This window comes from Gadus macrocephalus, chromosome 12, assembly GCF_031168955.1.
Source record: "Gadus macrocephalus chromosome 12, ASM3116895v1".
Lineage (NCBI taxonomy): Eukaryota > Metazoa > Chordata > Actinopteri > Gadiformes > Gadidae > Gadus > Gadus macrocephalus.
This window is the reverse complement of record NC_082393.1, coordinates 11,948,816-11,970,868: the sequence shown is the minus strand read 5'-3', so window position 1 is coordinate 11,970,868 and position 22,053 is coordinate 11,948,816. Positions and strand designations below refer to the sequence as shown.

The 22,053-nt window shown below is 43.6% G+C and overlaps 1 long non-coding RNA gene across 1 annotated transcript; it reads left to right on the top strand.

The window, feature by feature from the left end:
* Nucleotides 1-6,648: 6,648 nt before the first annotated feature.
* LOC132468863 (uncharacterized) lies at nt 6,649-8,328 on the top strand. The gene is made up of 3 exons (XR_009528288.1): nt 6,649-6,718; nt 8,176-8,205; nt 8,290-8,328. It is a non-coding gene; the product is annotated as an uncharacterized LOC132468863 (long non-coding RNA).
* Nucleotides 8,329-22,053: the final 13,725 nt, after the last annotated feature.

The window sequence follows — 22,053 nt, the reverse complement described above, 5'->3', positions numbered from 1 at the left end:
CCGTTCCAAGAAAATAAAACTGGTATGGCTCCCTTCTTCACCCTCCTTCGTCCACCGACAGTCACATCAATATCAGTCTGCTTAAAATGTCGACTACAGACCCGGGTGTGCTTGGTCGGCATGAAGTCATCCCTACGGATTTTCTGCTTCCACTCAGCCCGTACCGCAGCGTCAACGGGGAATGAATGGAAGCTAACTGTTTTGTTGTACTTCGATGAACAGGTACACAACGGCACACAGCAATGACGTAGAGTGTTTCCCACCTGTTGAAAGCTAAGTCGCTTTCCTTGGATTTTAAAAAGGCTCATTGTGAAACTGAAAAACGAACTAATTCGCTCTCTGGCTGTTTTCGTGGTCGCTGTCAAATCTGGATGTTTAGACCGGAAGACCGGAAGTGCTCAGCATCCTATACAGATCATTTCCGCCAACGGCCGCCATATTGTGCACAGAGCGAATTCAAATACAGGACGTGTGCGCGCTGCGCGCGGCTAAAGGCTCCGACAGTGTACTAGCGGTGCGAGAAAGGTTCCGCATTTTTCCACAGCCGTCAAAACTTTTGACCGCTGTGATGTGGTGCTTGGGGTGGCCAATGGGGTGGCCGAGATTCTACGGGGGGTGGCCGTGGCCACCCCCGGCCACCCCCTGGCTCCGCCACTAAGTTCTACTATAACCTATTTTTGAAAGCAAAACACCAAGCTCATTGATTTAACGAGGCAGGGTTATTTGAAACAATTTATTCAATAAATATTTGTGAGATGTCATTACTTCTCCTGAATTTGCTTCCTATTTATGTCTAGTGTACAACCCTACTGTACACAAGCATCCCCCCCCCCTCCCCATATGGATTTGGAGAATTGTTGCCACGTCCCAGTGGTGGAGGTATCATATATATGAAAGAGGGCATTCAATTATACTACAATGATCAATTAGGAGGCCGAAGCCCTAAAGGAAGTGATGCAATAGGTGACTGGGTCGACAACATTTAAGTAAGCTGTACCTTGAGGTCTCTTATATATCAAAGGGGGTCTCAAAGGACGCATATACGCTTCAACCTGTGGCTCCAGCCATACAGGAAATGACTCAGCAAGTGCTCCATCTCGTTGCACCTCACCCAGCGGCTCGCTTGCAAGATTTTGGCCTGAAGTTCTTCCCAGACCTACACCGTAGCCATCCAACCTGCATATCTGAGAATCAGGCCTCAAAATTTCAAAACACCTCAGTAATGGCTCCACTCTATCAGCTTCAAAGTTCAAACTAATGGTATTATCCAGCTTGCTTACAGAGCAGATGTAGAACACAGCACAGGGCCAAACCAAGATTCAGAATTAAGAATTGAGAACCGTACTGATCATAGCACACGTCTGACATGTAGGAAGTGTTCAGTGTTTTACCAATCCTACATTGCTTTGTCCCCCAATCAAACATCTACATTGGAAACAAACACAAACACCCAGGGTAGACGCTAGGCACAGTGAAACGAGTCCCCAAACGACACACCACAGATCCCCAAAAATTTCTAAATGAGCAAGTGTACCCTGCAGACTATGTTGACAGTCTCTATGGTTACTGCTACGGCGTGCTGACGTCACAGGGACGCATGGCATGCTGGGGCGCGTTGGTTGTTGTTGTTGTTGAACTTGGCTAATAAAGCTAGTGGGTGTAACACCGTTCGCTGTCTACACTCCTCATTCATACACATCTACATGGTGTCAGAAGTGAGCCGAATCTAATCTAAGATGGCACAAGGACTCCGCCGGATCGACCCGCTTGTCTTTAACGAGGATATTGCTCACAACTGGGAGAAGTTCAAGTGGGAATGGCATGTCTATAGCAACGCCGGTCTGGCGACGGCTAGTACGAAAGTGCAAGCCTACACGTTTCTCAACCTCACCGGTCCGGAGGCATAGGATAAACTTGGCACGTTTGATTTTGTGGCCGACGAGGATCGCGAGGACCCTGGAATTATGCTGGTAAAGAACGTGATTATGGACAGACATGCATTCAACACGACTGACCAGAAACGGCACGAGTCAATCCATTCATATGTTTCTGCGTTGAAGGTCATGGCCAAGAAATGTGACTTTGGGACACTGCATGATAAACTGATTAGAGATCATTTGGTCTGTGGTATTCACAGTGACACTGCCCGTGCACAGCTTTTAATGGAGAAGAAACTGACGCTAAATTCGGCCGTTGAGATCTGCATGCTACACGAACGATCTGAGAAGGGCAACAGAGAACTAAAAAAGGAAGCAGAGGTGTGCACAGTGCAATTCGACCCATGCACAAACTGTGGTGGCCAAAACGCACCAGACCGGAACAAATGTCCAGCGCTCAACAAGCGCTGCAGCACGTGTGGAAGAATGAACCACTTCTCTAGATGCTGCAGGTCAGGCAAACCGTTTGCCCCCAACAGGTCAGGGCAGGTTCCGCCCCCCGCTGCACGCAGAGGCAGATACACAAACGTGAGTGAACTTGACACGCAGCCACTGCAAGAGCCAACTGATGTGTTTCACTGTGAGACTGTGGAAATGTTTTACTGTGAGAGCATAGTCAAGCCAGAGGATGTGCGTGAACGAGATGAAAGGTTTGCTGAGCTGTCTGCATGCAACACTGGCAGACAACTGAGTGTGACACTGGGATTGACACTGGGGCAAAATGCAACGTCATATCCAGGGCTCTTCTACAGTACATTGATCCTACTGCTCACGTCAATCTCAACAAAAGAGCAAATCTTGTAGCGTACGGAGGTCATATAATCCAGACTATTGGTGCGGCAGACATGGTTTTTAGTTGCGGTTTGCTACGCTTCTAAGTTGTGGACAGAAACGTCAAACCACTGCTGGGTCTCAGAGACAGTGTCAGGCTCGGCTATGTGATTTTTGGACCAGAGGTGCATGCCGTCGTCCAGCAGGAAGCGCCACGGCTGACGGAGTACAAGGACCTGTTTGACACCAGCGCCATTGGCAAGCTGCCAGTGGTGTATAACATGCGCCTGGATGACAACTTGCACCCCACTGTATGTGCTCCAAGACGGGTGCCACTGGCCATGAAGGACAAGATCCATCGCGAAGCGTGAAGGGATATCTTCGACCAAGTCACTTGCTAATTTCAACATGGCTGCTAATGTGTGCAATTCCGTTGCGTCTCTGAAAGAAGTTCCTTTGAGTCGACGATCCACTCAGAGAAATTGGCATTAAAACAATCAGGACCTCCAAGACCAAAATGAATAAAAAAAAAGCGGTCACACAGTGACATTCTGTACCAGAAGCTCCAGAAGAAGGACATTGATGCAGTCTTAATCAAAAGGGCCCTCGAGAGCTTCACAAGCAGTGTGCAGACCACTAGGTAAGATAACATTGATATTATTTGATTCTTCTCAATGCAAAGCTTTGTTATGAGAACATATGCATGAAAGGAGATTGTATTTGTGTTCTTTTTTTATAATATATGTTCTTTTTTATAATATATTGCCAGTGGTGTAATCTAGCATGCTTTACCCTGTGCTGGACATCCTGGTTAGGAGAGGCACAATGGATAGCTTAAAAAACTGTGTTTAACACTAACATTATGCCTCTCCTGGAACCGTCACCTTATCGTGGTGGAGAGGGGCTTGTGAACCTGAGGGGCTGTGTTGTCTGGAGCCTTGTGCTCCTGGTAGGGTCTCTCATGGCAGAATGGTCTCAGGTGAGGGGCCAGACTAAGAATGGTTCAAAAACTCCAATGAATAACGGAAAAAGAGGAGATGTGACCCGGCCCGGAGGAAGCCCGGGGCCCCCGTCTGGAGCCAGGCCCAGACGGAGGGCTCGAAGGCGAGCGCCTGGTGGCCGGGTTTGCCACGGAGCCCGGTCGGGCACAGCCCGAACAAACTATGTGGCACCCCCCCTTTCTTCATCCCATGGGCCCACCACCTGTGGGAAGACCCGTTGGGGTCGGGTGCGCAGCCACATGGGTGGCAGCGAAGGTCAGGGGTCTCGACGGACCAGACCCGGGCGGCAGAAACTGGCTCTGGGGACGTGGAACGTCACCTCGCTGTGGGGAAAGGAACCGGAGCTTGTGAGGGAGGTGGAGCGCTATCAGTTAGATCTGGTGGGGCTTACCTCCACGCACAGTCTCAAGTCTGGTACCGTACTCCTGGATAAGGGTTGGACTCTGTGTGGGGATACTCATAAATCCCCGGCTGAGCGCCGCGGTGTTGGAGTTTACCCCGGTAGACGAGAGGGTCGCCTCCCTGCGCCTAAGGGTTGTAGGGGGGAAAACTCTGACTGTTGTTTGTGCGTATGCACCAAACAGCAGTTCAGAGTACTCTGCCTTCTTGGAGACCCTGAATGGAGTCCTGTATGGGGCTCCAGTAGGGGACTCTGTAGTTCTGCTGGGAGACTTCAACGCCCACGTGGGCAACGATGGAGACACCTGGAGAGGCGTGGTGGGGAGGAACGGCCTCCCTGATCTAAACCCGAGCGGTCGTTTGTTATTGGACTTGGAAAACACTTCAAATGCATTGGCTGAGAGAAAAGAAGGGCGGAGATAATTATCATACTAGAGAAACGCAAAGTGCACAAACGCGCCGTATTTTACACGCGGTATGATGTTCAAAACTGTGCTTTTTACGTGCGCTCTTGAAAGGCTTAATTGCGGCGTAAAAAGCGGAAACGTCAAACCACTGCTGGGTCTCAGAGACAGTGTCAGGCTCGGCTATGTGATTTTTGGACCAGAGGTGCATGCCGTCGTCCAGCAGGAAGCGCCACGGCTGACGGAGTACAAGTAAATTCACTTTTTTGCGCATGACGGCGTAAAATACGCTGTTTTTCTACATTTTACAGCGTTTTTTACGGCTTAATGAAGGTGATACGCGACTAAATGATGCCGTTTTCTGGCGGGGATGGCTTGCCATACAAAACGCTGTCAATTAATGGCGTATTGAGGCGCACTCGGCTTGCCATACACAAACTTCTGTATTTTACGCGCGGTTTGATGCACGTTTTTTACGCGCGCTCTTGAAGGACTTCATTGCGGCATAAAAAGCGCCAATTTTTTTGCACATTACGGCATAAAAAACACAGTTTTTTTTACATTTTACGGCCTTTTTTGCGGCGTAATGAAGGTGATACGTGACTGAATGAGGTTGTTTTCTGGCAGTATTGGCTTGCCATCATCACCATGACCGTGAACGTGCCTCTAATGTTGGGTCGGTTCAGGTTGTTTATGTAGAATATGTCTATATATGTATTGCAGAGATTAATATATCTAAGTTGGAAGTCTGAATATTGATTGCAGTTACTTAATGGTCGACACGATTTGTGTGTCAACGTTAAACCAGAATAAAGAGGAGACTGCTGGTGTGTTCCTGAATCCTCGGACCCCATTCTTCCAAGCTGCTTTTGACGTAATTTCCGGTCTCGGAGCATTTATAGCGATCCCGTTCGTCTTTGTGATTGTGTCATGAAATTGTCTAATCATTTTTTATTATAAGCTACATTAGCCTCTCTAGCAAACCATCCCAAAAACAAACAACACAACTTTACATTGTGTTGCACGCACAGCAAGACCGTGCAATGCATAAATTGGTGACCGGAATAAAGTAGCAAAGCTGGGAGTTTTCCCGACTTCCGCCTCGGAAGGCTGGCGTCCAAGGAATCTGGAACACACCGTGACGGTGTGTTCCAGAACGGAGCGTGAACGGAGCGTTCCATGGCATTGAGAAGACCTGTGTAATAATCCATAATAATTAAACTCAATTTATTTTTATTTATTTATTTTTTAAAAAGTGGTTGGTACAAAATGATTCTTGACGAAATCAGGTGGGGACGCGTCCCCAGCGTAATCGACGCATATATATATATATATATATATATATATGTATATATATATTTAGGTAAAGCATTATGAAAAATTTGCATGCGCAATAAAGCAACATTTCTTTTTTGCAATTACCCTTTCCCTCTGGGCTAAGCCCCGGATATTTCAAAACCCTAGAAACGACCCTGTATAGCGGTGTCGTCCTTCCCACGCAGCAGACATCCACACAAGTATGCGATAGAACACAGCTGTTTACATAGGAATACGACAATGAAAGGATTTACGCATTTTTAAATCCAATGTTGTTTTGTAGTTGGGGAGGCAGAAAGTGACACCTAGTGGTTGGCTTTGGTAGCAGAGAGTGCCACCTAGCGGCTGGCTGTGGTAGGCAGAGTGACACCCAGAGACCGACTCTACGGAGAGCCTTGTTGGCACACTCTGGATCCCCATTGTATCGAACTTGGTTGCAGTTTCATTAGAATTCCACTGGGGTTGATCGCCTGAGTGCAGATTGAATGGGGTCTGTGGGGCTAGAAGGCTAAATGTATCTCTTTCACCTGCTTGTCGTTGAAATATCACAGATTTTGTTGTAGATTCCGCAAGTTCAATATAGATTATAGTTCAAAAGTCGAATGAATGAGTACTTATATCATTTCGATTTCTTACAGTTTGGACCGTTGTTGGCCGTACACCCTAGCATTCGAGTAGGGTCTGTCTGCGTCCTGCAAGACGGAGGCGTAACTTTTAGTGGGCGTAACTTGTAGTAGGAGGCGTAACTTGTACTAGGAGGCGTAACTTGTACTTTTCTAAATCGCCGTCCACGCGAGATCTTTCTCTTTTCGCGGTTAAAAAAAAAGCCTTGTAAATCACGGTTCGAACAAGATCTTCCTTGAAGTCGGATCTTCAGATATTCATGTCGGTAAGTAAAAAGAATCATTAACAAGAATGTTTTTTTTTGTTTTTACAAGCTTAATTGTTAAATTATGTGTTCTCATAATGTTATTTCATTTGTTAATAATATACCCCTATATTATGTGGATTACGACCTATTTTTCTATCCAACTTTATTGTACACCGATGTGATTGGTTGTTTTATTTGTTTCTGTATAGAAGTGCATTCTGGGTCATTGGCCGTTAGTTAAGACTAAGCACATGCCATGGCTGCTGATGATGTACCGGAGCTGTGAAGAAATTAATAAACAGAAAAAGGAAGAGATGTAAGACGTGATTCTTTATCAACATGACAGACGAATATGAAAACGCAACATTAATGAACTCTAGAACTAGGGCAGACTACTTGTGGTTGTGATACTGTTTAACATTCGTTACGAAATCTCGAACGCTTAGGCTACTGTTTTAACGTCGGAAGAAACCCCAGCTTTCCTCGGCAAACCAGTGGGAATGACTGTGGAGTCTTTATGATAATGGTAAGTCGTATTTAAATGTTTCATGTCTTGCTGTCATTCGTGTGTTCACCCATTCATGTTTTCCTTGTTTGTTGTTTTTTGTGCAGTTGACCATGTACGTTGCACTTGATGCTCCATTCAACTACACCACAGTAAGGAAGGATAATTTATGTTTAGTGTGATGGAATTTATTATAACTACATATCTAATAGATGTCTTAAGTCTACCTATTTTATGTTTAGGTGGATATGCCAGCCCTTAGGAGGTGGTGGTGTATAATGCTGATGGAGAACTTCAAACTGGACAAGTACTTATTTAACATTAGGGCATTTACAGATTCTCACATGATTCAACCTTTATTAGCAGGATTCATGCTTCAAGTCATTGCATTTCTGATAATTTTTTAGCATTTTCCACTCTTATCTCCCTCCACTACCTCATTTAGCCATGGCAAGCTTTTTGCACACTGGACCAAAGAATCCAGGGATCTCCTAAAAGGTCCTCGGCAGCCTGTAATGCATCTGAGGAAGCGCAAGTTAGAGGAGATGGAGGTAATACGTTTGCCTTTCATAGAATGCCTGGTCATAAACACAGATGATGGTTGCGTTTACGTTTGATAGATGAAAAAGTAGACATCGTGACAACAAGATTATTAGCTTTTATTAGTAACGCCTGAGCTTACCTTGCTACTTCCTGGAAAACTGGCTGCTGCAAAATGGGTCCATTAACCAGAAATAAATACCGGTAACATAATTAAATTAGTACGAACACACTATACTGACTTTTGCATGTAGAATCACTGCCATCAACAGTAAGACCTAGCCAGGCAGCGCCGCCTAGTGGCTCAGAGGCTCTGCTCAATTCTCATTTCATTCCACAACATAGTATTCCCTTGAGTATGCGCCGAAGTAGTACAATTCACAATAAACATGAACATATCTGTTGTAACTCTGCCTTTGTATTCTATCAGGCCATGAGCGTGGAAGAGCCAGACCCCAAGGTCAGTTTTCTTTGTTATCATCAAATAAGCTTTCTAGTGCAAAAGATTCAGAAAATGCAAACAAGTTTGTGTTGTCCGTTTCAGGCTTTGAGAATGGAGGAAGAGAACCAGTGAAAATAACGGTAACATCATTTACTATACATGTGTTTCTTGTTTATAAACATTGCGCCTGGGCACGCCAATCCGGGGCAGAAAGTCATCTACCATTATATAATGACTATCAGAAAGCCCAGTTTAATTGTATTGTTTATTAGTTGTGGTTAGCCTACTAATCCCCCGTCCATAGCCAGGAAGGCTTGCAGACACACCCTCAACATATTCCCAAACATACCTTTTGCATATTTGAGCCTTTGTCTATCTAATTATTTGACTTAAAGATCAAAGCTGCTTTCTAATGTGCTAGCTATGCTTACATTACTTTATGACCTGCAACATTTGAGATGCACACGTTTGAGATGCACACTGAACAGTCACAAAATACTCTACAGGCTAGTAGATGTTGCTTGCTTCTTTCTGCCCCGAGTTTGCACAGTGCAACAGTGATGACGTACCTGAGAAATCCACGTATTGAAGACCGGCAAATATATATAAAATTAAGGGTTGTAATGTGAACGCTATAATATGAAGGCTTTCTCCTATATCCTCCTTAGTTAGGAGAAATTGTTAGTGACATTGTTCTTGTCTTGTTTCTATCAGTAATATTTATTTTAATTCATTGTTTTCTATCTCATGCAGGACCTTGAAGACATGCAGCAAGCGATCAATAACAATATGTATTCAATACAATTATTTTAATTATTAATCTGCTGTCTTTAATTCTTTGAATTATTAATCTGCTGTCTTTTTGTTAAAGGTATAAAGGGATAAAGTAGGCTAAACTTAAGCTTCCCCACGTTAAACTGCTATATGCATTACATCTCATTGTAAAATTGTAATAGGCTTCTTTTCTTAAATGCATATGACTCAGGGATGTCAGTTTCACGTAAGGCTATGATTAAGCTAATCAAGAGCATATCAAGATTAAGCTAATCAAGAGCATATTTTTAAATGAGCGGGTCGGGTGCATTATTTTTATATAAGGCCTAATATTTGAGGTCCGAATTGCGGTCATTTATGTACCCGCGCACCACTGCTACATACAGATCACTTCCGCGATTTAGAAAAGTACTAGACACGCCTCCGACTACAAGTTACGCCTCCGACTACAAGTTACGCCTCCTACAAGTTACGCCTCCGACTACAAGTTACGCCTCCTACTACAAGTTACGCCTCCTTCTTGCAGGACGCAGACAGGAGTATTCTGCTAATGAATGCTGATAGGTCAGGGACGGACTTGCGACTGATTACGACCAGAGACCAAGCTTGATGGCGTCTGAAGTTGAAGCTGAATCAGAAACATTATCTTAAGGACTTTCCGTCGAAGTTAATGGTTATATATGAAATGTATATATATAATATTTATGATATATAGAGATATAGTATATATTATATTTTATTATTAGGCCCTGACGTGGAATTTTTGTTGCTCCAATGCAGACCGTTTTACTTACCAAGAGAATTCTCTGCTGTTTACATCTGTGCTGTTTACATTCCACCCGACGCCAATGCTAAGCTGGCACTAGTTAGGCTACAGGACATTGTAAACAAAAGCCTGGTGGCACATCCCAACAGTATCTTTATTGTGGCGGGGGATTTTAATCATGCTGACTTAAAGTCTGTACTTCATTCTTTCCACCGTAATGTAAAATGTGCTACCAGAGGGAGCAACACACTTGATCAGGTTTATACCAACATAGCCCATGCATACAGAACCCAGGCGTACCCCCACCTAGGTCTCTCTGATCATGTTTCGCTCCTCCTGCACCCCTTGCTTACCGGAAGAACAGGTCAACAGAGGATGCCATTGCCATTGTGTTACACACTCTACTAGATCATCTTGAGCACAATAACACATATGGGCGACTCCTTTTTGTTGACTTTAGTTCAGCTTTCAACACTATCCTGCCTAACAAGCTACACAGCAAACTACACAAACTTGGCCTGAACACCACTTTATGCAATTGGATTTTGGACTTTCTAACACACTGCACACATGTCAGGATTGGCAAGCATGTCTCCCCCACCCTGCCCATGAACACCGGGGCCCCCCAGGGTTGCGTGCTCAGCCCACTTCTCTGCACACTTTTCACTCATGACTGCTGCTCCTCTTCTCCATCTAACCTCATGGTGAAATTTGCTGACGACACAACAGTACTTGGCCTCATCACAGGAAATGATGAGACCTCATACAGGAGGGAGGCCGAGAGACTGGTAGAGTGGTGCGGTGATCACAACCTGGTTCTCAACACCACCAAGACCAAGGAAGTGATCATCGATTTCCGCAGGGCCAGACACCTCAGCCACTCTCCACTCCTAATCGGAGGGGAGGAGGTAGAGAGGGTGTCCAACTTCAAGTTTCTGGGTGTGACTGTGGCCGACGATCTGTCCTGGAGGACCAACATCACCTCTGCCGTGGGTAAGGCACAACAACGCCTCTTCTACCTTCGGAAACTAAAAAGGGCAAAACTTCCACAGGGACTGATGGTCAACTTCTATCACTGCGCAGTAGAGAGTGTACTCACCTACGGACTACTGGTGTGGTTCTCCAGCTGCACCAGGGCCGAAAAGGAGGCCCTCCACAGAGTGGTCAAGGCTGCGGGGAGGATCATTGGGAAGAGCCTCCCAGAGATCTCCACAGTCTTCACCTCCCGCTGCCTATGCCTACGCCGGGTGAACAACATCCTAAAGGACCAGATCCACCCAGCGCACCATCTCTTCCAGCGACTGCCCTCTGGACGGAGATACCGTTCCATCCGCTCCAGGTCCAGCAGACTGACCAATAGCCTCTATCCACAGGCTGTCAGACTGCTGAACGAACAACCTGCCCCACGCACCCCCCACCCCAGCCCCAAGCCCCCACCCACCCCCAAGCCCTCGGTCATATAACTCCCACTATAACTCCCACTCAATAACTGTGAACTGGACTGCATTGCTGCACTGTACACTATTTTCCATCTATTGCAGGACTGCAGCCCCCCCCCTCTCACTCTCACACATCACAACTATGGACTGGACTTGCTGCATTCTCATTCATGTTATGATTGTTATTTATTTATTAATCTATTTATTTATTAATATATTTATATTTATATACTATGCCAGTGGTGATGCTCTAAACTTAAAGGCACCCAGTGCAACTTTCGAGGCTTAAAAATAAACATTCAATTTCTAGTCTTTTTTACACGTAGTAAGTTTCAATAACTCCATACCATTACATACCGACATTTAAGCAGCAAAGATGAGACGTCGTTGTGTGGTGAGAACTGATACAAAATCGATAACAACAACAATGCCGCCATTTTCTTTATTTTTTGTAACCTACAATAAATAAAGCAGGCTTCCAGTCAATGGAAAAATGGCTTCTCCCCACCGGCGATTGTTGTTGTTTACGATTTTCTATCAGTTCTCACCACACAACGACGTCTCATCTTTGCTCCTTGAATGTCGATATGTAATGGTATGGAGTTATTGAAACTTACTACGTGTAAAAAAGACTAGAAATTGAATGTTTATTTTTCATTGAATGTTTACATAAAGTTGCACTGGGTGCCTTTAATTTCGTTGATTAACTCTGTTGAACAAGGACAATAAAGAAATCTAATCTAATCTATTATATATTATATATTAGACATTCTCTGGTGACACCTAGTGGTTGGCTGTGGCAGGCAGAGAGTGACCCCTATTGGTTGGCTAGTTTCCAGCACACCAGTGGAGTAGTGTGCTGGGAGCACTGCAAGACCATGCAAGACCATGGACCTATAAAGAAAGAGCAAGACATAGGGCCTCTACAAATTCTCTTTTATGCATTGTGTCATGAGTCCTACTCTGTGGTTATGATTAACTCAGGGACTCATGCTGAAGAGTTGACTGTTTAATATTTCTGTTCAAAGTCATACATTACATACTGTGGAGCTATATCATGTGACTCCAACACGTAGGTCACTAACCTTTGAACTCCCATCCACGAGGCTGTAGCGCCCTCTAGTGGCTAACATAGAAATACCCATATCAACTCACAACACATCTCCCCCCTTAATTAGTTTGCCCAACCGGCTTAATGAAAAACATAATGATGCCACTTCTTAACATAAGTCAAATGTATAACAAAATAACAATTGGAAATCGTTGCGACGTATAAACACAATTCCATCATGTATTGCTTTACAACTGTATTATTTTCCATATTTCTTGTAACCAATATTGTCTCACACACCCCTCACTTTCCTCCTTTTTATTTTTTTTAAGAGGGTGTTGCATTAAACCGGAAAATAAAAATGTCAACATGCTGCACATTCTCAACAAAGGAGATAAACGTCTCTACTTTGAAACATAGTCCTTGAACCTGACAGGTTCCTTAACCTCTCTCCCTGCCAAGGTTCTCCTTGGAGAAAACTGCGGCCTGATGGGTACTACTGTAGCTGGAGGGTCAGGGGCAACAGGAGACGTGGGAGTAGAACCCGTGTCACAAGTAGAGTCATGGTTTAGGTCACTAGTCCCTTGTGCTGAAACTGGCACTGATGACTGTGGCACCTCCTGGATAAGTCTCCTGTTCCTGTGAGCGACCGTTCCCTGCTCAGTTCGCACGTAGTAGGACCTGGGCTGCGGTGCTTTTCCAATGACTCTAGCCGGAGTCTTCCAGGCTTTTTCTCCATCCAGTTTGACGTTGACACTCTGATCCGGCTGGAGAGTAGGCAAAGGTCGTGCTGAGTGACGCCTATTGTAGAAGAAGCGATAGGCATTCTTTGTCTGCTCGTCTCTGAGTTCAATAGGACTTGGATGCAACTGCTTAGGCAGCATGGGGACTGTCGTCCTGATCTGTCGACTGGTCATAAGTTGGGCAGGGCTCAGACCCGTTGCAGTGATCGGGGTGGCTCGGTAGCTCATCAGAGCCAGGTGAGGATCAGGCTGACGCAGGATTCTTTTAGCTGTGGCAACAGCCCTTTCCGCCACCCCATTAGCCTGTGGATGGGGGCTGGATGTTACATGTCCAAAGTTATACGTTTCGCTGAATTGCCTGAACTCTGCTGAAGTGAACTGGGTACCGTTATCTGATACCAGCTCGAGCGGGATCCCCCACCTGACAAACATGCTCTTTAAGCGAGAAATAACTTGCTGGCTACTCATGGTAGACAGATGTGCAATTTCATGTCCCGTGAATAATAATCCACCACTACAAGATATTGTTTACCAGATTGTTCGCAAATATCTGCTGCTATTTTCTGCCACGGTCCGTGTGGCAGAGGCGTGGTCATTAACGGCTCTTTCCTCTGAGTAGGTTTGTTTCTCAGGCAGAACTCACATGTTTTGACAATTTCCGTTACATCTTGTCCAATTGCTGGCCACCACACAGTCATGTTTGCTCTCTGTCAACACTTAGTGAGGCCCTGGTGACCTTGGTGTATCTGAGACAGTACATTATTTTGCTGTGATGAGGGAACAACGATCCTGTCATCGTGCAGAAGGAGTCCCTCAACTTCGGAAAGATGGGCTCTGGCTGCATGGAACTTATGCAACGCATGTGGAATATGAGTCAACTCTACAGGCCAGCCTTCGTTTGTGTAGTGGGCAACTGTCTGCAGAGTGACATCCTGGCTAGTAGCCTCTCTGATATTATCCAATTTGTCAGCTGTTGGTATTGTTGATATCACCCACTGTACATAAGCTTTGATCTCGTGTTCTGGGTCGGACTCACCACATTCTCGCAGAGGTTTGCAGGACAAGGTGTCAGCCACGATGAGCTGCTTCCCTGGAGCATGAACAGCTTCAACATTAAACTTCATAGAATTAATAACCGCTGACATCTTACGGGTGCTTTGTTGAGGTCGTATGAGTTTATCAGGGGGACGAGTGGCTTATGGTCTGTTTGCAAACAGAACTTTTCCATGCCCTGTAGATACCTCACAAACCGCTCACACGCCCAAACACCAGCAAGGCATTCCTTTTCGATCTGAGAATACTGCCGCTCTGTCTCAGTCAGTGATCTTGAACAAAAGGCGACCGGCTTGAGGCCGTCCCTCTGCTCCTGATAAAGCGCGGCTCCCAGACCGAAGCTGCTGGCGTCTGCACTAACCACTGTTGGCTTGGAGGAGTTGTAATATGCCAGGAACGGTGCAGTGGTTAGCCTTTACCTGTTTGAAAGCTCCTTCCTGTGCTTCTCCCCATAACCAAGCATTCTCTTTTTCAATAAGCTGTTAATGGGGTGCATGATGGAAGACAGATCTGGGAGAAACCGACCCAGGTAGTTGATCATCCCTATGCACCGGCGTAGCTCTGTGACGTTGGTTGGACAGGGCAGATCTGAGATGGCTCTGACTTTTTCAGTGCTGGGTTTGATGCCATCTTTTCCAACGATGTGTCGAAAGTATTTGATCTCTTATTTTCCAAACTGGCACTTTTCTCTCTTCAGTTTGAGCCCTGAAGCCCTAACCGTCTGCATAACTGCTCAGAGGTTACGGTCGTGTTCTTCTCTGTCCTTACCAAACATCAGGATGTCATCCATTACCACAACGGTGCCAGAATGATGTCTCAACAGGGTACTCATCTTTTGCTGGAATATTACCGGGGCTGACGTAATGCCAAAGGGAAGCCTCCGGAAACAGAACCGACCCACTGGTGTAATGAAAGTCGTGAGCCTCCTGGAGCTGGCATCAAGTGGTATCTGCCAAAATCCATTTGAGGCATCAACAGTGGAGAAGACCGTTGCACCTGAGAGTTTTGGTGCGACGTCCTCCAGTGTGGGCAACAAGAACCTCTCCCTTTTCACATCCTTGTTAAGCTTAGCTAGGTCCACACAGATTCTCGGTTTCTTGTTCTTTTTCATCACCGGCACCATCGGTGCACACCAGTCTGTAGCCTCTTTAACCTCTTCAATGATGCCTAAGGACTGCATGCGTTTCAGTTCCTCTTCCACTTGGGGCAGGATGGGAAAAGGTATACGGCGAAAAGTCCAATATCTCCAAACACATCCTCAAATGTATCAACCCCACTCACTCTGTGCACTAGCCCCATTTTGGTTGCTGTGTCTCCTCCATACAGGTTGGTTATGAATGGGCCCGACATCACATATATCCAGAATGTGTATTTCTGTCCATTTCTTGCACAATTAGTCAGAAATTTGCCTTTGCAAACAAGCTCTCCGCCAGGACTTGAAAATGCTGCTTTAGTCTTACTCAAAAGTGGACGCTGGGGCAGGCTTTGGTATGTGTGCTCTGTTACTACTGTTATATCTGCACCAGTGTCGATTCAGAAATGAACAGTAACACCATTAATTAGCATATCTGTGAACCATTTGTCCTCTTGATCCCTATCCTCCGACACAGAACCAAGGAACCATGCACAGCCCTCGTCTTCACTTACATCAGTTGTGGTTCTTACAGCCTGAAGAAACTTAGTCTTGCACACTATTTCAAAGTATCACAGTTACGGCAGCGTTTTCTTGTTGCAGGACATTCCCCGTCCTCATGCGTCCTCGCACACCTAGAACAGCTGATGTCACGCATTGCGTTTGGTGCTCCTTTAAATTGTTGATAGCCACCTGTAGTATGCGTCTTCTCAAACGGTTTAAATTGCTTGAATTTGCGTGTGACTGCACTAACTTCATTTTCCATGGAGGTGGCGCCGGCATTTTGCGTTTTAATTAGTTCAAACTGACGAGTCATGCTGATTGCTTTTTCCAGTTAGAGTTAAATCCGATTCTAGTTCTCTTATGTGTTCATCCTTCGCTATTCCAAAGTCACAGTATTCAGCCAGTTCATAAAGATGGCTCATGAATGCCTCCACACTCTCCCCCTGTAGCTGGGAACGTCTGTGGAAACACACACGTTCGTGGATGGTCCACGAGGCTGTAGCGCCCTCTAGTGGCTAACATAGAAATAGCCATATAAACTCACAACACACATTGGAAATTCCTTTTCCCAACGAGGTCACCCTGAATACGGTAGGTGATTTGAATTCTAAAAATGCTTAGGAAAGGAGCCTGGATGCATCCTTTAACCCTCCTTTAGCATAGGTTACTCCTTAGCAACCTTTTCGAAAGGAAAGGAGATAGTGGTATCCCATAATCCTTTACTGCGGCAATATTTAAAGCAACATGCCGCCAACGAAGTTTACGGACTCTAGGATTACGCGAGGGCGCACGAGAGACGCGGTAAAGCAGAAGAAGGGAAGAGAAGAAAATGATAATAATGGATACCAATTCCAGAAACATATTATTTGAATCGAAATGAATTAATTTATTGCTGTTTATTAAGCACACAAAATACACCGTAAAAAAAATAAATGCCAACTTCACATTTAAGAAAGACTATGGGGGCAGTGAATTTCAACGTCAACTAAATTGAGCCTTTTTTTCACATGTGAATTGGGATTCAAGTGGCCCAAAATATTCCCGTTGACCAAGTCCGACCTGTGATTCTTACTGTTGGCGACAAACTGATTGAAATCAATACGACAAGAATGCATGGATCGAAAGAGTGCTTGTTGTAGTCCAACTTCGGAAAACTGTAGTAGAGGTCAGCAATACTCGCCGTCGCGCAATGACGTTGGTTAGGAAAAGTGGGATCGAATTCATTTTAATCAGTGCTGTCTTTTCCTATGTTCGAAAGGAAGCACCTTTCATCTCTCCTTGACCCGATGACATTTTCCACAAAGGTTGAGGAAAGGAGGCATGAAGGTTAGGAGATTTGACTATTCGTAGAGGCCCTAGGTGTGCTGTAATGTTTTACTACGGTCATGCCAGCCGACTCATCGAGATCGGCGGTCAAGCCAGCCGACCCAGTTTTTTGCCGTGCCTGTATATACTAGCCATTACGGTAATAGCGTCTCAGAACTAGTTTAAAATAAAAGCATTCGTCGGGTACATACAAAAAGACAGTCAATAAAAGCAAATACTATCAAATGAAGTGTACGGCCGTTGTGGTATTTACTTTCAAAATAAAAGCCCACCAAACATTCCAATCTGAGACATATTACAAATGATTTTGGATTCGATTTAAAAGAAAATGCCCTGTTATTCCATGCTCATTTCACTTCAGGGTTATAGTTCACAACCCCATAGGGTCCCCCAAGAAGTTCCAGAACATTCTGATGTGGAGTTTCAAAATAAAAGCCCACCAAAGATTCCAATATGAGACATATTACAATGATTTTGGATTCAATTTAAAAGAAAATGCCCTGTTATTAAAGGCTCATTTCACTTCAGGGTTATAGTTCAAGACCCCATAGGGTCACCCAAGAAGTTTCAGGACATTCTGATGTGTAGTTTCAAAATAAAAGCCCAGAATGTTATAACCCTGAAGTGAAATGAGCATGGAATAACAGGGCATTTTCTTTTAAATCGAATCCAAAATCATTTGTAATATGTCTCAGATTGGAATGTTTGGTGGGCTTTTATTTTGAAAGTAAATACCACAACGGCCGTACACTTCCTTTGATAGTATTTGCTTTTATTGACTGTCTTTTTGTATGTACCCGACGAATGCTTTTATTTTAAACTACTTCTGAGACGCTATTACCGTAATGGCTAGTATATACAGGTACGGCAAAAAACTGGGTCGGCTGGCTTGACCACCGATCTCGATGAGTCGGCTGGCATGACCGCAGTAAAACGTTACAGCACACCTAGGGCCTCTACGAATAGTCAAATCTCCTAACCTTCATGCCTCCTTTCCTCAACCTTTGTGGAAAATGAGTCTGGAATAACAGGGCGTTTCCTTTTAAATCAAATCCAAAAATCATATCTAAATCATATCTAATGTCTCATATTTCAATATCTAGTGGGCTTTTAATTTGAAACTACACATCAGAATACCCTGAAACTTCTTGGGTGACACTATGGGGTCTTAAACTGTGACCCTGACATGGAATGAGTCTGGAATAACAGGGAGTTTCCTTTTAAATTGAAACCAAAAATATATATAATAAGTCTCATATTTAAATATCTAGTGGGCTTTTAATTTGAAACTACACATCGGAATATCCTGAAACTTCTTGGGTATCACTATGGGGTTGTGACCTATGACCCTGACGTGGAATGAGTCTGGAATAACAGGGCGTTTCCTTTTAAATTTAATCAAAAAATCATACCTAAATCATATCTCATATCTCATTCCACGTCAGGGTCATAGTTCACAACCCCATAGTGATACCCAAGAAGTTTCAGGATATTCTGATGTGTAGTTTCAAATTAAAAGCCCACTAGATATTGAAATATGAGACATATTAGATATGATTTTGGATTAAATTTAAAGGGAATCGCCCTGTTATTCCACACTCATTCCACTTCAGGGTCATAGTTCATGACCCCATAGTGTCACCCGAGAAGTTTCAGGACATTCTGATGTGTAGATTTTTTAAACCATTCTCCATGTAAATATTTCTGATGTACAACATTTTCTATGTATTTAGAATAGTTATTCCTGTTTGATTTCCCATTTTTGCTTTTGGCCCTGTTCCTCCAGCATGTGGGCTAAATTGCTGTTCACGTTTCTTAAATATTTTAATGCTTTTCTCTTTGTAGGATCACAGTGGAATAATAATATCATCTTGCAAGTATAGGAATCCTAATTTTGATGAGTAAGAAAAGGTTTGAGTAGAATTGCTTGTCAATGAAATGAAAAAATGACATACTTGAATAAATAAATGATGAAGATTGTCAAAGCCAACAGGGCTAAAAGTTAGGACCACAGTCCAGATTGTGTAGGGGGGTAATATTAACTAAGTAGAAAATCAGATGGACAGTGGCTATACAGTATAGCTAGTCTAGCTTTCCAACCCATTTTTGTGTAGCCCACCTTCCTGAAATGTGTGGGACAAAATGTGTGATAAACAGGAAAAGGCCCTGCCACACTTACCTGACACCTGGAATGGGGTAATCTTGGTATTACTGTTGAATTAGGCTATGTGTTCACCTGGCTATGAACTGAGAATTGATAAATCATATTCCATAAGCACTGACCTAGATTACATCTGACACTTTTGAAGGTTTCCCAAAGACAAAGATGTGAGGAAGAAGTCGGAAGTGGCTTTGAGGAGAGAAGGATTCACTGCAAGTGATTGTTCATTTGTCTGCAGTCAACATTTTAAGCAGGCTGATTTTGACAGGACAGGTCAGATTGTCAGACTACGTGATGGTGTTATTCCATCCCTCTTCAGCTTCCCGGTTCACCTCCGAAAAGTAGGTGTATCATCATAAGGCTATTAGCATTCATAAATGTAAATATTCTATTGTCAAACAAACGTATCCTTTTATATATTGTAGATTAAAAAGATATCCAAATACATATCTAAATCATATCTAATGTCTCATATTTCAATATCTAGTGGGCTTTTAATTTGAAACTACACATCAGAATATCCTGAAACTTCGTGGGTATCACTATGGGATCTTAAACTGTGACCCTGACGTGGAATGAGTCTGGAATAACAGGGCGTTTCATTTTAAATCGAATCCAAAATCATATCTAAATCATATCTAATGTCTCATATTTCAATATCTAGTGGGCTTTTAATTTGAAACTACACATCAGAATACCCTGAAACTTCTTGGGTGACACTATGGGGTCTTAAACTGTGACCCTGAAATGGAATGAGTCTGGAATAACAGGGAGTTTCCTTTTAAATTGCAACCAAAAAAATATGTAATAAGTCTCATATTTAAATATCTAGTGGGCTTTTAATTTGAAACTACACATCGGAATATCCTGAAACTTCTTGGGTATCACTATGGGGTTGTGACCTATGACCCTGAAGTGGAATGAGTCTGGAATAACAGGGCGTTTCCTTTTAAATTTAATCAAAACATCATACCTAAATCATATCTAATGTCTCATATTTCCATATCTAGTGGGCTTTTATTTTGAAGCTACACATCAGAATGTCCTGAAACTTCTTGGGTGACCCTATGGGGTTTTGAACTATAACCCTGAAGTGAAATGAGCATGGAATAACAGGGCATTTTCTTTTAAATCGAATCCAAAATCATCTGTAATATGTCTCATATTGGAATAGTTGGTGGGCTTTTATTTTGAAACTCCACATCAGAATGTTCTGAAACTTCTTGGGTGACCCTATGGGGTTTTGAACTATAACCCTGAAGTGAAATGAGCCTGGAATAACAGGGTATTTTCTTTTAAATTGAATCCAAAATCATATTTAATATGTCTCATATTGGAATTTTTGGTGGGCTTTTATTTTGAAACTCCACATCAGAATATCCTGAAACTTCGTGGGTGACCCCATGGGGTCGTGAACTATAACCATGAAGTTAAATGAGCCTGGAATAACAGGGCATTTTCTTTTAAATTGAATCCAAAATCATATTTAATATGTCTCATATTGGAATTTTTGGTGGGCTTTTATTTTGAAACTCCACATCAGAATATCCTGAAACTTCGTGGGTATCACTATGGGGTTGTGAACTATAACCATGAAGTGAAATGAGCCTGAAATAACAGGGCATTTTCTTTTAAATCGAATCCAAAATAATTTGTAATATGTCTCAGATTGGAATGTTTGGTGGGCTTTTATTTTGAAAGTAAATACCACAACGGCCGTACACTTCCTTTGATAGTATTTGCTTTTATTGACTGTCTTTTTGTATGTACCCGACGAATGCTTTTACTTTAAACTAGTTCCGAGACGCTATTACCGTAATGGCTAGTATATACAGGTACGGCAAAAAACTGGGTCGGCTGGCTTGACCGCCGATCCTGATGAGTCGGCTGGCATGACCGCAGTAACGTTTTGTTAGATGCAGGGCAATCTTTATTTTCTGACATCACCGAAACAACAACGCACGTTCCCTGTTTGCTGCTGTTGGCTAACAAATCCTGTGTCAGTAGTGTCTGAACAACAGCCTGAAATGAATTCACCTGCTTCTCTACTGTCAAAATTCAGAAAATTTGACAAGCAGTCAGCAGTCAATACCGGGTTCAAGATAAGGGTTATCCATATGCCCACTAATAATCAATTCAAATCCCATGATAGAATTCTATCTCATCACCACAAAAACCTGGAGGACATTATACAATAACTGAACTCCTCCTCCTGTTGCCTTGACATTCTTTCCACAGGCTTCGTTAAAACCGTTTTTAACTGCATAGCCTCAGATGTTCTAGAAATTGTCAACATGTCCCTCCGCACATAACCCTGTATTCCCAGACTCTGAAAACAGCAGTCATCAAGCCACTCTTCTTACTGGATCTCAGTGCTGCGTTGGCAGTTGTCCACAACATATAACTAGACCGATTTGCAAACTGGTTTGAATCCTACTTAAAGGACAGAGGCTAGGCTACTATGTTTCTATAGGCAATTTCACATCTGAGCGAACAAATATTGCTTGGGGGGTCCCCCAAAGTTCCATTCTTGGGTCTCTTCTGTTTAACATTCAAACATACACACACATTTACATAACCAAATCACCAGGAGACTATAGTCCGATCCAAGCACTGCGTAAGTGCATTGAGCAAATCAATGACTGGATGTGCCAAAATGTTCAATTAAACAACAAAACTGATGTAATTGGCTTTGGTGCCAAAGATGAACAATTAAAATACAGCGCACAGCCGTTAGAAACCACACACCAAGCCATAAATCTTGGTCTGAGTGGTCTGCAGAATACAGAGCCTGTGTAACATCGTTTCTTTAGAATTATATAAACTCTACTAGGACCGTAACCCCGCACCCCCTGCCGACAATATCTTGCTGCGCTTCTGCATCCATGGCGTTTCTAGTCCTCAGTCCCATCCCAAC